The following is a 13,561-nucleotide window of genomic DNA, read 5'->3' on the forward strand; positions in this document are numbered from 1 at the left end:
TTTCTGTGTTGTGCTGCATAAATATTAGTCCAGGCTGGTAAATATTTAGACATTTCTACTGCATAAAACTAATGGGGCAGTGAAGAGAGGAACCCAGTGGAGGCACAAAGCTGCTCCTTGTGCAGGTTTCTCCTAAAATGTGGCATCTTCTCACAGTCATGGAATGGTTTGGGTGGGAAGGGCCCTTAAAGCTCATCCAGTTCCAACCCTGACACCTTCCACCATCCCAGGTTGCTCCAAGGGAATCCAACCCGGCCTTGGACACTCCCAGGGATCCAGGGGCAGCCACAGCTTCTCTGGGAATTCCAGACCAGCCCCTCCCCACCCTCCCAGCCAGGAATTCCTTCCCAACCTCCCACCTCTCCATGCCCTCTGGCACTGGGAAGTCATTCCCTGTGTCCTGTCCCTCCAGCCCTTGTCCAAAGTCCCTCTCCAGCTCTCCTGGAGGCTCTTTAAGCTCTGGAAGAGGCTCCAAGCTCTCCCTGGATCCTTCCCTTCTCCAGCCTGGACATTCTCAGCTCTCCCAGCCTGGATCCAGAGCCTGCCATTGGATCCATCCCCAGCCCAACTCCTCCCTGGGAAGGAGTTCAGGGAACAAGGGGGTTCCCTGGGAATCTCAGGACTCAGGGAAAGGTCCCCTTCCCCTTTCCTGCCTTTTCCATCCCTTACTTCCACAAAAATCCCTCTAAATGGATTCTAACCTGAGTGTCCTTTATCCTGGAATTCCAGACTGGTTTGGGTGGGAAGGAACCTTAAAGATCATTCTGTTCCATGGTCAGGGACACCTCCCACTATCCCAGGTTGCTCCAACCTGGCCTTGGACACTTCCAGGGATCCAGGGGCAGCCACAGCTTCTCTGGGAATTCTATTCCACCCTCCCAGGGAAGAATCCCTTCCCAGTCTCCCATCTCTCCCTGCCCTCTGGCAGTGGGATCCATTCCCTGTGTCCTGTCCCTCCAACCCTTGTCCCCAGTCCCTCTCCAGCTCTCCTGGAGCCCCTTTAGGCTCTGGAATGTGCTCCAAGCTCTCCCTGGATCCTTCTCTTCTCCAGGTGAACCCCCCCAGCTCTCCCAGCCTCTCTGAAAATACCCTTGACTTTTTGGGACGAAAGACACCTTTGGCGTATCAGGAATCTTTACAGATGTTTGATTTTTTTAGTTTTAAATACGTTAGGGGAAAAAAAAATCCCTTTATTTGTTGTGCCAGTCTCCTTCCCAGCCACCTGCTTTTCAGACCAGGGACAAAAGGAACCAAGTTGACTTTAGGAGGAGCTTTAAGCACCTTTGCCTTCATCACCAGTTGATATATGAATTCCAGAGGCTTCTCCTGGGAAGGCAATAACTTGCTGATTGTGCTGACCAGGGACTAAAAATCCTGGGTGCTTCTTCAACTTGAACAGGTAATTACAGTTCCAGGAGCAACGTTGCCTCTGTCCCTTCTGACCTATTGATTTCCAAGTGTCTCCTGCTCCTTCCATCCAGCAGCAAAGGTGTCCAGCACTTCTTCTTCTTCTGCAAACACGTCAGAGCTCTGGGTGTGGGGTCAGCAACTGCTCTTCTGGTGATTTTATTAGTGATTCTTCCAAAGATGATTTTATTGATAGGAGTGTGTTGCCTGTATCTTTTATTATAGGTGTTTATTATTATTATTATTTTGGTTGTGAATTCCATCCCTGGAAGTGTCCAAGGCCAGGTTGGACAGGGCTTGGAGCAACCTGGGATGGTGGAAGGTGTCCCTGCCCATGGCAGGGGGTGGAATTGGGATGAGCTTTAAGGTCCCTTCCAACCCAAATAATTCTGTAATTCTCTGATTCCATGGTTTTTTTACAGTAATCTGGGATAGTGGAGCAACCTGGGATGGTGGAAGGTGTCCCGGCCCATGGCAGGAGGTGGAATTGGGATGAGCTTTAAGGTCCCTTCCAACCCAAATAATTCTGGGATTCTGTGATTCCATGATTTTTTTACAGCAAGTGGCACGTGAGTGGCTTTTTCCCTGCCTCCATCACGAAGATTATTCCAGTTGTGTATACAGTTATTCCAGTTATATATACAATTATCCCCCTTATTACACAATTACTCCAGTTACATATTCGGTTATTACAGAGTGGATGTTCTGTCCCCGTGTCCCAGTTCTGCTGTGCTTTTCCCCCCTCCCACATTCCCCCCATCCTGCCTGTCCTCCCCACTTCTTATTGATTCTTTTTATAGCCTCAGAGGATTTCCTTTCCACTTCAGGTCTTTCCACCCCGTCCCACATATGGGAAAACGCCGCAGGGAAGGGAACATGCTCTGCTTCCTCCCTCCTCCCTCCCGGTCGTGCCAGGTAGTGTAAATGTTACACACACACACACACACAAACCATCAGACCCACTCCCAGGGCCTCCCTTAGCAGGTGGCCGGGGAAAATAATTAGAATAATAGCTGGAATAAATCAAGGACTCAGCGGGAATAATGGAATTGTCGCCAGAGCAGACACCTCATCCCGCGGAACGCCGTAAACGCTCGGCTCCGCCGCTGCACCGGGAGAGACATGAGGTGGCTCTGGGGGTAAATGGTTGGGAGGATTCATGAATCACCCTCGCCGGCGGGGCTGCCAAGCAGAACTTTTGGATTGAAGCGGGAACTTTGGGAAGGCTGGAGAATTCCCGCGGCGCCGTTACTGATGCCTCGTTCCGTTTCCGCGGAGCCGCTCGGCGGCAATGGGAGAACCAACAGCTGCTCTGGAATAACTCTTCCTAGTGCTAATGTCCCTGATATTCCTAATGCTCCTAATATTCCTCTTTATTCGAGGATAAACATTCCCAAGTGACATATTTATTAATGGACACGATGTTGCTGTGTTGGCCCTCGGTTTTATTTTTAGGGCTTTTTCCTGAGCCCGGTTTACTGTCGCTCTTCCTCTCAGTCCTCTGGCAAGGGATGGCTCCAAGCCCATCTCAAACAGCTTTTAAGACCCCTCATAGGTTAAATTAATCTAGGAAGCATTAAAAAAAAAAAAAAGGAAATGAGCCAGAAGATTAGGAATTTGGAGTGTGGGAAGTGTCAGGGGCCGGCAGAACCCAAAGGCACGCGGGAGCTGGTGGATGTTCCCCAGAAGCATCAGATGGGCCTTCAGGTGTTGAGAAACTCTTTTAATCCTTGAGGAAATCCAGGAGGAGATCCTGTGGCCTCACTGTGTCCATCTGAAGCCTCCCATGAATATAATTCCAAGGATAAAAGCATAGGCAGGGCCGTGGAATGGCGCTGGAGACAAATCTCGGAGCGAGGAGATTTTCAGTCCCGTTTCAGCAGAGCCTTTCTTTGTGTTCTTTAAATAAAATGCAATCACTGAATGATTTAGTCTGAAAATTCCTCTTCTTAGTCATGTGTCAAGCTGTTTGGTTTTTTTATCTGAAGGAGTTGCTAAATAAGCAATTTCCCAGAAAAGGACTAATTTTAGTGCAATGCCTGATGCATCCGTGCTCCGAGTGTGATTCCACTCCAGCAGTGGGTGAGATGAGTGTCCTTTCTTTTTTTCTTCCCAGTGGATCTGACGTTGTTTCCGAACTTCCAGCAGTTTCAGCTGCAAACAAGGCCTCAGTTTTCCTGAGGGCTCCTGAGGTTGTTGGTTTTTTTTTTTAACGAGGAGATGAAAATCGTCATGAAACTAAAATATTGCTCCTCGATCCGGGGCTTTTAATAACTGTAATAAAAGACAGTTAAGCTGCTGATCTGCATTGATTTTTTTCCTCCCTTTGGGAAGACAGCTCTGAAATGTTTAGTAGGGGTAAATGATTTTCCTTTCAATAACTGCTAAAGATCTCATTGAAAAGCTGTGATTTGCAGGTAGTTTTCTCCCTCTGAAAATGTGCCTTTTTTTTTTTTTTTGTTCATTGAAGGAACAGATTAGATGGTATTTAATGCTCATTCCTGCAGTTCCTCTTGGAGCTTCTCTTGGAGTCTGAGCTGGTGCTGAAAAAGCTCTTCACTTCAGAAACAATTGTGGTTTCATGAACTATGACCAAAGCCATGGTAATTTTTATGTTAATGAGGGCGGTGGTGGTGAGTAACAGGCTATTTTTGGAAACTGTTTTCACAGATAATTGCTCTCATATTTCTGTGGATAAAATACCTCCATAAAGCCCCTCTGCCTTTTCACATCTGCACAGGGTTGGACTGTGTGCCCAGAGATTACCTCCCTCTTCGGACTGGGTGGGAATGACTTTTAGGGTCAAATTTAAATCCAAAGCAGAACCTCTTGGTGTAACAAAGTGGGAGAGCTGGGGGGTGTTCACCTGGAGAAGAGAAGGATCCATGGAGACCTTGGAGCCCCTTCCAGAGCCTAAAGGGGCTCCAGGAGAGCTGGAGAGGGACTGGGGACAAGGGCTGGAGGGACAGGACACAGGGAATGGCTTCCCAGTGCCAGAGGGCAGGGAGAGATGGGAGATTGGGAAGGAATTCTTGTCTGTGAGGGTGTTGAGGGTCTGGTCTGGAATTCCCAGAGAAGCTGTGTCTGCCCCTGGATCCCTGAGAGTGTCCAAGACCAGGTTGGAGCAACCTGGGATAGTGGAGGTGTCAGGGTTGGAAGGGATGATCCCTTCCCAACCCAAACCCTTCTGGATCCTGTGATGAGGACATGAGGAATTGCAAAGCTGTGTGGAAAACCTGCATTTATTAATCTTGAATTGCTGCCTTTGTCTCTGTGAATCAGTATTTTATTTCCTCCAGCTCCCAACCGTTAAAGTTGTGATAATCCCAATCCCTGCCTCAAAATACCCTCCCATTCAGGAAAAACCTGAAAAGAAAATCCCATGATTCTGCAGTAGAGACCCTTTTCCCACCTGAACTAAAAGGTCATTTCTAGTCACTCCCTGTCCGAGTGGTGGGTTTTTTCACGCCAGAAAACATCAGAGGGATGACTTTTGGGCTGGTTGTTTTTTTCACTAAGACCCCTTGCTGCTGAAATCGATAAGGAACATATGGCTGGGAACACAGAGCCAAAGAGAAAGGAGCCCAGGAATAAAGGGATAAGTCTTGGATAGAGAGTGTGAATTTGCCAGGCATTTGGGCAAAGAGAGCATCATGCAGTAAAATATGTATTTTAGTGCAAATCAAACACTTGTCATCAAACGGTAATGGCCAAATTACATTTTTGAGGACTTAGTTGTTGGCTTCGCGCGAGTTTTTATGGTTTTTTAATTAAAAAAAGCCTCTCGGAAAAGCAAAATGGTTTTGCTGTGAACATAAACGAGGGAAGCTTTGGAGGGGCTCTGTGGGGTGGGAGAGAGCTCGTGGTCGTGTCCATGTTCCTTCTGGAAAGGAGAGGTCTGGTGAAGGTGGATCAGATGATCAAAGGCAGGGCAGAGTTGCTGGAGTCGATGTTTTTTTGGGGTTTTTTTTTTAGGAGAGAAAAACTTTACACGGGTTTTGCACTTCAGACGATGAAAAAAAACCGCTTTATTTCCTGCGCTCGGCCCTTGAGGGGAAAGCTGACCCTTCCAGAAATGTCAGAGCCGGGAGTTTCTGCGCTCGGTAAAAAAAGCGAAGGTGAAACTTCAGGGGCAGATTGATTGAGGAATTCTCCCGGGGTTTTTCCCGACCTGCGTAATAATAAATGGAGCCGCGCTCGGAGCACCTGCACGGCCCCGGCAGATGGGGCTGCTCGGTGCACTGAGCACAATCTGGAGAGATTTGTCTTGGTGCTTCACGCAGAGCCCGCGCTCAGGAGTCAAACCCACGCTCCCAAGGTCGGGCTGCTCGCGCCCGAGGCCTTTCCCGAAGGTGGGAATGTCTCTTCCCGTTATTGAGCTGGACTTTCAGCGAAGCTTTTGAGACCGTCTCCCACAGCACGCTCCTGAAAAAGCTGCAGCCCACGGCTTGGGCAGGGGCACTCTGCTGGGTTAGGAACTGGCTGAGGGCCGGGCCCAGAGAGTGGTGGGAATGGAGCTGCATCCAGTTGGTGGCCGGTCACCAGTGGTGTCCCCAGGGATCAGTGCTGGGCCCAGTCCTGTTTAATGTCTTTATCAATGATTTAGATGAGGGGATTGAGTCCCACCATCAGCAAATTTGCAGATGACACTAAGCTGAGGGGGAGTGTGGATCTGCTGGGAGGCAGGAGGGCTCTGCAGAGGGACCTGCACAGGCTGGATCCAGGGGCTGATTCCAATGGGATGAGGTTCCACAAGGCCAAGGGCCGGGTCCTGCCCTTTGGCCACAACAACCCCCGGCAGCTCCAGGCTGGGCCAGAGGGGCTGGAGAGCAGCCAGGCAGGAAGGGAACTGGGAGTTGGGATGGCCAGGAAGCTGAACAGGAGCCAGAGTGTGCCCAGGGGGCCAAGAGGGCCGATGGATCCTGGCCTGGATCAGGAAGAGTGTGGCCAACAGGTCCAGGGAAGTGATTCTTGCCCTGTACTCAGCGCTGGTGAGGCCACCCCTGGAGTGCTGTGTCCAGCTCTGGGCCCTCAGCTCAGGAAGGACACGGAGGGGCTGGAGCAGGTGCAGAGAAGGGCAACGAGGCTGGGAAGGGACTGGAGCACAATTCCCATGAGGAGAGGCTGAGGGAGCTGGGGGGGGAGTGAGCCTGGAGAGGAGGAGGCTCAGGGGAGACCTCATCCCTCTGCACAACTCCCTGCCAGGAGGGGGGAGCCGGGTGGGATCGGGCTCTGCTCCCAGGAAGCAGCAGTAGGACAAGAGGGCTCGGCCTCCAGCTGTGCCAGGGGAGGGTCAGGTTGGATGTTTGGTAGAAATTCTTTCCAGAGAGGGTAATCAGCCCTTGGAATGGATTGCCCAGGGAAGTGGTGGATTCTCCATCCCTGGAGGTGTTTAAGGACAGACTGGATGTGGCATCAGTGCCATGGGCTGGGAACCACGGCAGGGTTGGATCCAGGGTTGGACTTGATGATCTCAGAGGTCCTTTCTCACCCAGCTGATTCCATGGTTCTATGATTCTATGAGATGTGTTGTTGCGGCACTGGGGACGTCGCAGGGCAGGGACTCCTCGAGTTCTGGGTGAATTTGGAGACAGCAAGTATATCCAGCAGGAGGAAACCTTTAGATCCAGGCAGTCCAGGAGGAAAAATAGACTTTGGAATGGATGGGATGGGGTGGGGTGGGATGAGGGGCACTTCCCTCCTTGTCTGGCATCCGGAGTTTCCTGTCCTGTTTAACGTGGTAACATTTTCTTACCGGAGCCGAAGGTTGTGAGGATTCACCTGGAAAAAATTCCCTTTGGCGTGTGGGTTTGAGGGTTTTGAGGCTCTTGGAAGGGAGGAGATCCAACAGCTCGAAGGGTCAGTTTATAAGGTCCTTTAGAGAGCAGGGAAACAAATTCCAGTTTTTTCTTATTTGACATTCCAAGTGTCAAATGAGACATCACAGAACAACCTCAAACCGCTCCTCAGCAGAGAACTGACCCTCTCGTGGCAGAACTCGTGGGGTTTCTGTCACTTTTAGTGACTTCCATAATCATATTTATCTATGTAATATATACATATAAATAATTAATAAATCAAATCTGACTCCTTGAGTGTGCCAGGAGCTGAAAGGATTTTATTCTGGAGCTGTCGAGAGTCAGGAAAGTTAAAATTCCCTGGAATGTTGTCTTTCCTCCCCTTGATCACAGAATGCTTTTCAGAAGCTCCCAGGAGAGATGGAAATTTGGATCACCCACTTTAGGAGCTTCTTCCCCCTTGTTGGTCACATCCACGGGAGGTTTTGCCATGAGTGCAGACATGAAGAGGGAGTGATTTGGGATCGTTTAGGTTGGAAAAGGCCTTTAAGTTCATCAAGTCCAACCATCCCCCAGCACTGCCAAGGCCACCACAGCCCCACATCCACAGGGACTTTTAAATCCCTCCAGGGATGGCGACTCCACCACTGGACGGCCCTTTCCATGGAGGAATTGTTCCCAATATCCAACCTGAACCTCCCCTGGTGCAACCTGGGGCCGTTTCCTCTTGTCCCACTGCGCTCCCTGAAGGAACATTTGCATGGACAGCAAGTGTTGCTCGCTCTCCCTCAGGGTAACACCTGATGGACCTCAAAAACAGGGATAAATCCTGCCCAGCAACAACTCCCCATCTTCCTGAACGGTCTGTGTGGTGTTCTGGTGACCCAGACAAGTGTAAACTCAACGTCATGGAAAGTTACAGTCGTTAAGTGACTTTAAAACGACCATTCCCGGCTCCCTGCCTTTCCCAGCTGCTGCTCCGCGACGTGTGCGTTCCCAGGCTGCTCCAAAGGCAGGGAAAAGGCACATTTCAGTGTGTCTTTCTCGGTCACTGGGCCATTGTCTGCGCCAGTGAATGCAGATCCTATCGTCAGGGTTTAATTAGCCCGGCATTTACAAGGAAAATGCAAATTGAGAGCTAAAATGGAGCCACATTTTGGAGCCACGAGCTCCCGTTAATGCATATAATTAAAGCACTAAGTGATTGTTCCTTCCCTGTGGAGTTGGGGAGTGTCACTCAAGGCAGGAGTTTTCAAGGGCTCCCAGTATTCCCGGTTATAAATAATCCAGCTGATGGAGATAAGGAATGCCGGAATATGGAGAGCGCAGATAATGTTCTTCTTATTCACAGGGTGAATTTAATCATCTGCTTTAATGCAGGGGACCGTGGTGGAGGAACCCATTCAGGAATCAGGCTGAGTGGCACCTGCTTCGGGGTGGGCAGTCACTAAAAAAGAGATTTCCACTTTTATTCTCGGCAAACCCGGAGGTTTCAGTGAAGTCCTTCCAAAAACTGCTGCATTTTTAAGTTTGTAAGACTGGATGTGAAAATGGGACTGAACTGCTCATGGTGACCCCAGATTGTTTGACCTTTCCATGGCAGCTCTGACAGGGGGGACTCAGGGGTTTTCTGATTGAAAAGGTTGTTGCAAGAGCACAAAAAAGGGAAATATTTGAGTTCAGGACTCTTATTCCATGGAAGGTGTCCTTGCCCATGGCAAGGTTGGGACTGGATGACCTTTAAGGTCCCTTCCAGCCCAAACCATTCCATGATTCTGTGATCATAATCTGATTTATTTTTTTTTTTTTTTTGCTTCCTGGGATTTTTCATTGACTTTTGGTTTCCACTCATGTCTTTTCTTGGACAGCAGTGACAATGTCACACAGTTTTTAAGACTGGATGTGAAAATGGGACTGAACCGCTCACGATGACCCCAAATAGTTTGACCTTTCCATGGCAACTCTGACAGGGGGGACTCAGGGGTTTTCTGATTGAAAAGGTTGTTGCAAGAGCACAAAAAAGGGAAATATTTGAGTTCAGGAGGGAAATATTTGAGTTCAGGACGTCATCTCCTCTTATTCCATGGAAGGTGTCCTTGCCCATGGCAGGGTTGAGACTGGATGACCTTTAATGTCCCTTCCAGCCCAAACCATTCCATGATTCTGTGATTATAATTTGATTTTTTAATTTTTTTTTTTTTTTTGCTTCCTGGGATTTTTCATTGACTTTTGGTTTCAATTCCTGTCTGTTTTCTTGGACAGCAATGACAATGTCACACAGTTTTTAGGACTGAAAGGAATTGGTGGTGGGAGTTGGGCAGGAGGATTCCATGGTGCTCTTTGACACGTATTCCTTGATGGAAAAATCAGAGGCCTCTTCAGCACCCAAGCCACTAATTTCCCCCCCCTTTTTGGGCCCTGATTATTCCAGGGGCAGGGAGTTTATGGTGGATCCTACAGATGCCATTAGCTCTGATAACAGGGAACTTCCCCAGCAAAGGCATCTTCTCCTAAAATCAATCCCTGAGCTCCTGAAACACGTGGATAACCCTGCACATGGAATGTGTGTCCGTGGGATCCCGTTAAGATTCATGGTTTGGAATTCCCGAAGCAGCTGCTCCTACAAGGGAAAGATGTTCAGTGGAGCTCAGGTGAAGCAAAAGAATTATGGATTCCAGGATTCTCTGGGCGCCCATTTTATTTACTGTGGAAAAACTCCTCGGTTTTTCTCCCGTAAATTGAGGAATGTTACGAGAAATGTTATTTTAAGGGGTGAAAAGGTCCACATTTTGAACCCACAAATCCTTTTAAGTTTCAGCTGATCTGAGTCGCCCTTTTTTTCTTTAATTATGATTTTTTCTTTAATTATGATTTTTTCTCTAATTATGATTTTTTCTCTAATTATGATTTTTTTCTCTAATTATAAATATTATAAATAAATTTTCTTGAGTTCTAAAGAAAGCAATTAATTAGGATTAAATCTCTCCCGTCCTGTCCATTGTCTACACTCCCAAATTTACATTTTCCTTAATTATATGAGATGTTTTAAATGCTTTGAGTCTTCACCTGGAGGGGAAGAAAACTTCAAGCAGAGTTGGTTTAGTAGCTTTGGAGTTGGTCGTGCTTCCATTTGGAATATTCCTGAGTGGGGAGCCCTGTCCTGCATCCTCCAGAGATCCAGAAATTCTGGGAATACGTAGGGGGTCCATTCTCTCTGGGTCATTTTTAACCTCTGTCTCCACTGTCTGGAGGATTATCCCTGACTCAGAGCTTCCTGGAGCTGATGGAAAGCCTCCCGTTGACTCCAGTGCTATGGATGGTGGTCTCTGGAACAGATATTTTCGGGATTGAGTTTGTTTTGGTAGGAAACCGCTCAGAAGGTTTTTATCAGCCGGAGACACCTTTTAAGGTGTCTAATTAAAAATAAAAAAAAAAAATAAAAAGAGGCTACAATTCCCACTAAAGCTTGGCATGTGGAAGCATTTTCTAGCTCCTTTGTTTCGTGAGAGGCTTAATCAAAACTGTTTGTAAGAGGGAAAAGGGTAAGCCTTTAAATATTGGGATTTACAGACGCCGTTCCAAGTTCGGCGCCGGAAAAAGGGGTTCAGAAAACAAGGCAATACTGCCATGGTATCTGGGAAATTAATTACTTCTGGAATAAGCTGGAGGAGTATTTGGAGCAAGAGTCACAGAATCATAGAATTATAGAGTCAGTGGGGTTGGAAAAGAGCTCCGAGATCATGGAGTCCAACCCTTGATCCAACCCCGCCGTGGTTCCCAGCCCATGGCACTGATGCCATGTCCAGTCTGTCCTTAAACACCTCCAGAGACAGAGAATCCACCACTTTCCTGGGCAGCCCATTCCAAGGGCTGATCACTCTCCATGGAAAGAATTTCTTCCTGATATCCAACCTAACCCTCTCCTGGCACAGCTGGAGGCCGAGCCCTCTTGTCCTACTGCTGGTTCCTGGGAGCAGAGCCCGATCCCACCCGGCTCCCCCCTCCTGGCAGGGAGTTGTGCAGAGGGATGAGGTCTCCCCTGAGCCTCCTCCTCTCCAGACTGAGCCCCCTCAGCTCCCTCAGCCTCTCCTCATGGGAATTGTCCCTTCCCAGCCTCGTTGCTCTTCCCTGCACCTGCTCCAGCCCCTCCATGTCCTTCCTGAGCTGAGGGCCCAGAGCTGGATACAGCACTCCAGGGGTGGCCTCACCAGCACTGAGTCCAGGGGAAGAATCACTTCCCTGGACCTGTTGGCCACACTCTTCCTGATCCAGGCCAGGGTCCATCGGCCCTCTTGGCCCCCTGGGCACACTCTGGCTCCCGTTCAGCTTCCTGGCCATCCCAACTCCCAGCTCCCTTCCTGCCTGGCTGCTCTCCAGCCCCTCTGGCCCAGCCGGGGGTTGTTGTGGCCAAAGGGCAGGACCTGGCCCTTGGCCTTGTGGAACCTCATCCCGTTGGAATCAGCCCCTGGATCCAGCCTGTGCAGGTCCCTCTGCAGAGCCCTCCTGCCTTCCAGCAGATCCACACTGCCCCCAGCTCGGTGTCACCTGCACATTTGCTGATGGTGGGACTCCATCCCCTCATCCGGGTCATCAGTAAAGACATTAAACAGGGCTGAGTTTAAGGGTTAAACTCAGAGCTGAAGGAATAAACAGGAAAACCCGTGGATTTTTTTCCAAAGGCCGGCGTTGCCGGGTTGTGAAGCGGCACCGTCGGGCGGCTCCGGGCGCTGACGTCGAACGTGCGGAGGGCGCGAAGTGACAAAATTCCGGGTGGGATTGGAAACCTCCCCTCCTGACCTTGCCTGGGCTGGGTGGTTTTAACCTCTCTTTCCTCCTCCCGTCTGCCTGGTGAATCAGGGCTCTGCCTGGTGAATCACACAGGCTTTTGTGCTCAGGACCGCGGGGAATATTATCACACGACCTCGCTGGGAGGCCTTTTTTTCCCCGCTGGAGTGGCTGAGGTACCTCTTGTACCTCGTTGGAGAAGCAGCGTCGCTTCCTTTCCTTAATGTCCTTGGTCAGAGCAGTCCCCTCACACACCGTCTTCTCATTCCTCCTTTCACAGTCGCTTTGTTTTCTGCCCACAAAAGGTGGAATTCAGGCCATGTGGGTTGTTAGGGAACAAGAGGACTCGGAATCGCTTCTCTGACCTCGTACGACTTCGTGTTACGCACCCACTGCACCTGCCTGGCTTCAGAATCAGTGCAGGGATTTGTGTTTTCCCTCTCTCTTTGAGTCTGGAGCATCGGATGCTCCTCAGGAGTGGGAATGGTGGTCAGCCAAGGGCAGGGAATGCCAGCCTTCCTTGACAGCCACTGGACCCACCTGGAAATCAGCCTGAACCCTTGGAGCAGAGGGGAATTCCCATGTTTTCAGGAGATCCGTTAAACAGAGGTGATGGTCTCCTGCTGTCAGATCCCGTTTCTTATCTCGGTTCCTTACTGGGAGTTGGACTCCATGATTCTCATGGATCCCTTCCAACTCTACATTCTCCATAACCCAGCTGGGTTTTCCAACCCAGTCCAACAAAACAAGAGGATTCTCCCCAAAAAAACACGTGTTGGGTTCTGTCACATTAGTGAGGTGACTCATCCCGGTCAAGGATCCATCAGGAATCGGAGCAGGCACGAGGTTGGGAGCTGGAAGTGTGGGTGGGGCACGGATCCATCCCATCTCCTGCCCCTGGAGCTGCAGCACCAGCCAGCCCAGAGGGCCTCAAATGAGTCATTTGTGTCCTGTCCCCACAGCTGGCGATGATTTTAGGGTTAGATATGAGGAAGGAATTGTTTGGGATGAGGGTGGGGAGGCCCCGGCACGGGTTGCTCAGAGAAGCTGTGGCTGCCCCTGGATCCCTGGAAGTGTCCAAGGCCAGGTTGGACAGGGCTTGGAGCAACCTGGGATAGCGGAAGGTGTCAGGAACTGGAAGAACTTTAAGGTCCCTTCCAACCCAACCATTCCATGATCCCGTGACTTTATCCCTGATCCAGATCTTGTTTGGTTTCTTAAACTGCCTCAGCTGTCCCCATCTCTCTGTAAGGCTGTGTCCTAATGACTCTGGAGGTTGATCTGCCTGGAAAAGCTGTTCTTTCCCTGTTTCTGTTTTCCAGCTGGCTCGGCTCCCGGCTCTGTGTTTCCCTGGAGCTGCCCAGGGTGTCCCTGGAATGCCAGGGGTGGGGGCTGCTGGAGCTGTGCCTGGCTTGGGCAGGGAGAGAGAGAGAGTCAGGAACAACCTGGGCTGCTGTGGTCCTGCCACGTCTCTGACCTCTTTCCCATCTGGGTGGTGGATCCAGCATCCCCTGGAGTGTGAGGAGGTCCATTTTGGTTGGTTTTGGCTTGTTGAAGGGAGGGTTTAACAC

At 49.9% G+C, this 13,561-nt stretch overlaps 1 protein-coding gene across 1 annotated transcript in view; it reads left to right on the forward strand.

The window, feature by feature from the left end:
- ELP3 (elongator acetyltransferase complex subunit 3) overlaps window positions 1-13,561 on the forward strand; it is an 89,776-nt gene that overhangs the window by 42,106 nt on the left and 34,109 nt on the right. The window lies entirely within an intron of this gene.

Source organism: Pseudopipra pipra, chromosome 3, assembly GCF_036250125.1.
Source record: "Pseudopipra pipra isolate bDixPip1 chromosome 3, bDixPip1.hap1, whole genome shotgun sequence".
Lineage (NCBI taxonomy): Eukaryota > Metazoa > Chordata > Aves > Passeriformes > Pipridae > Pseudopipra > Pseudopipra pipra.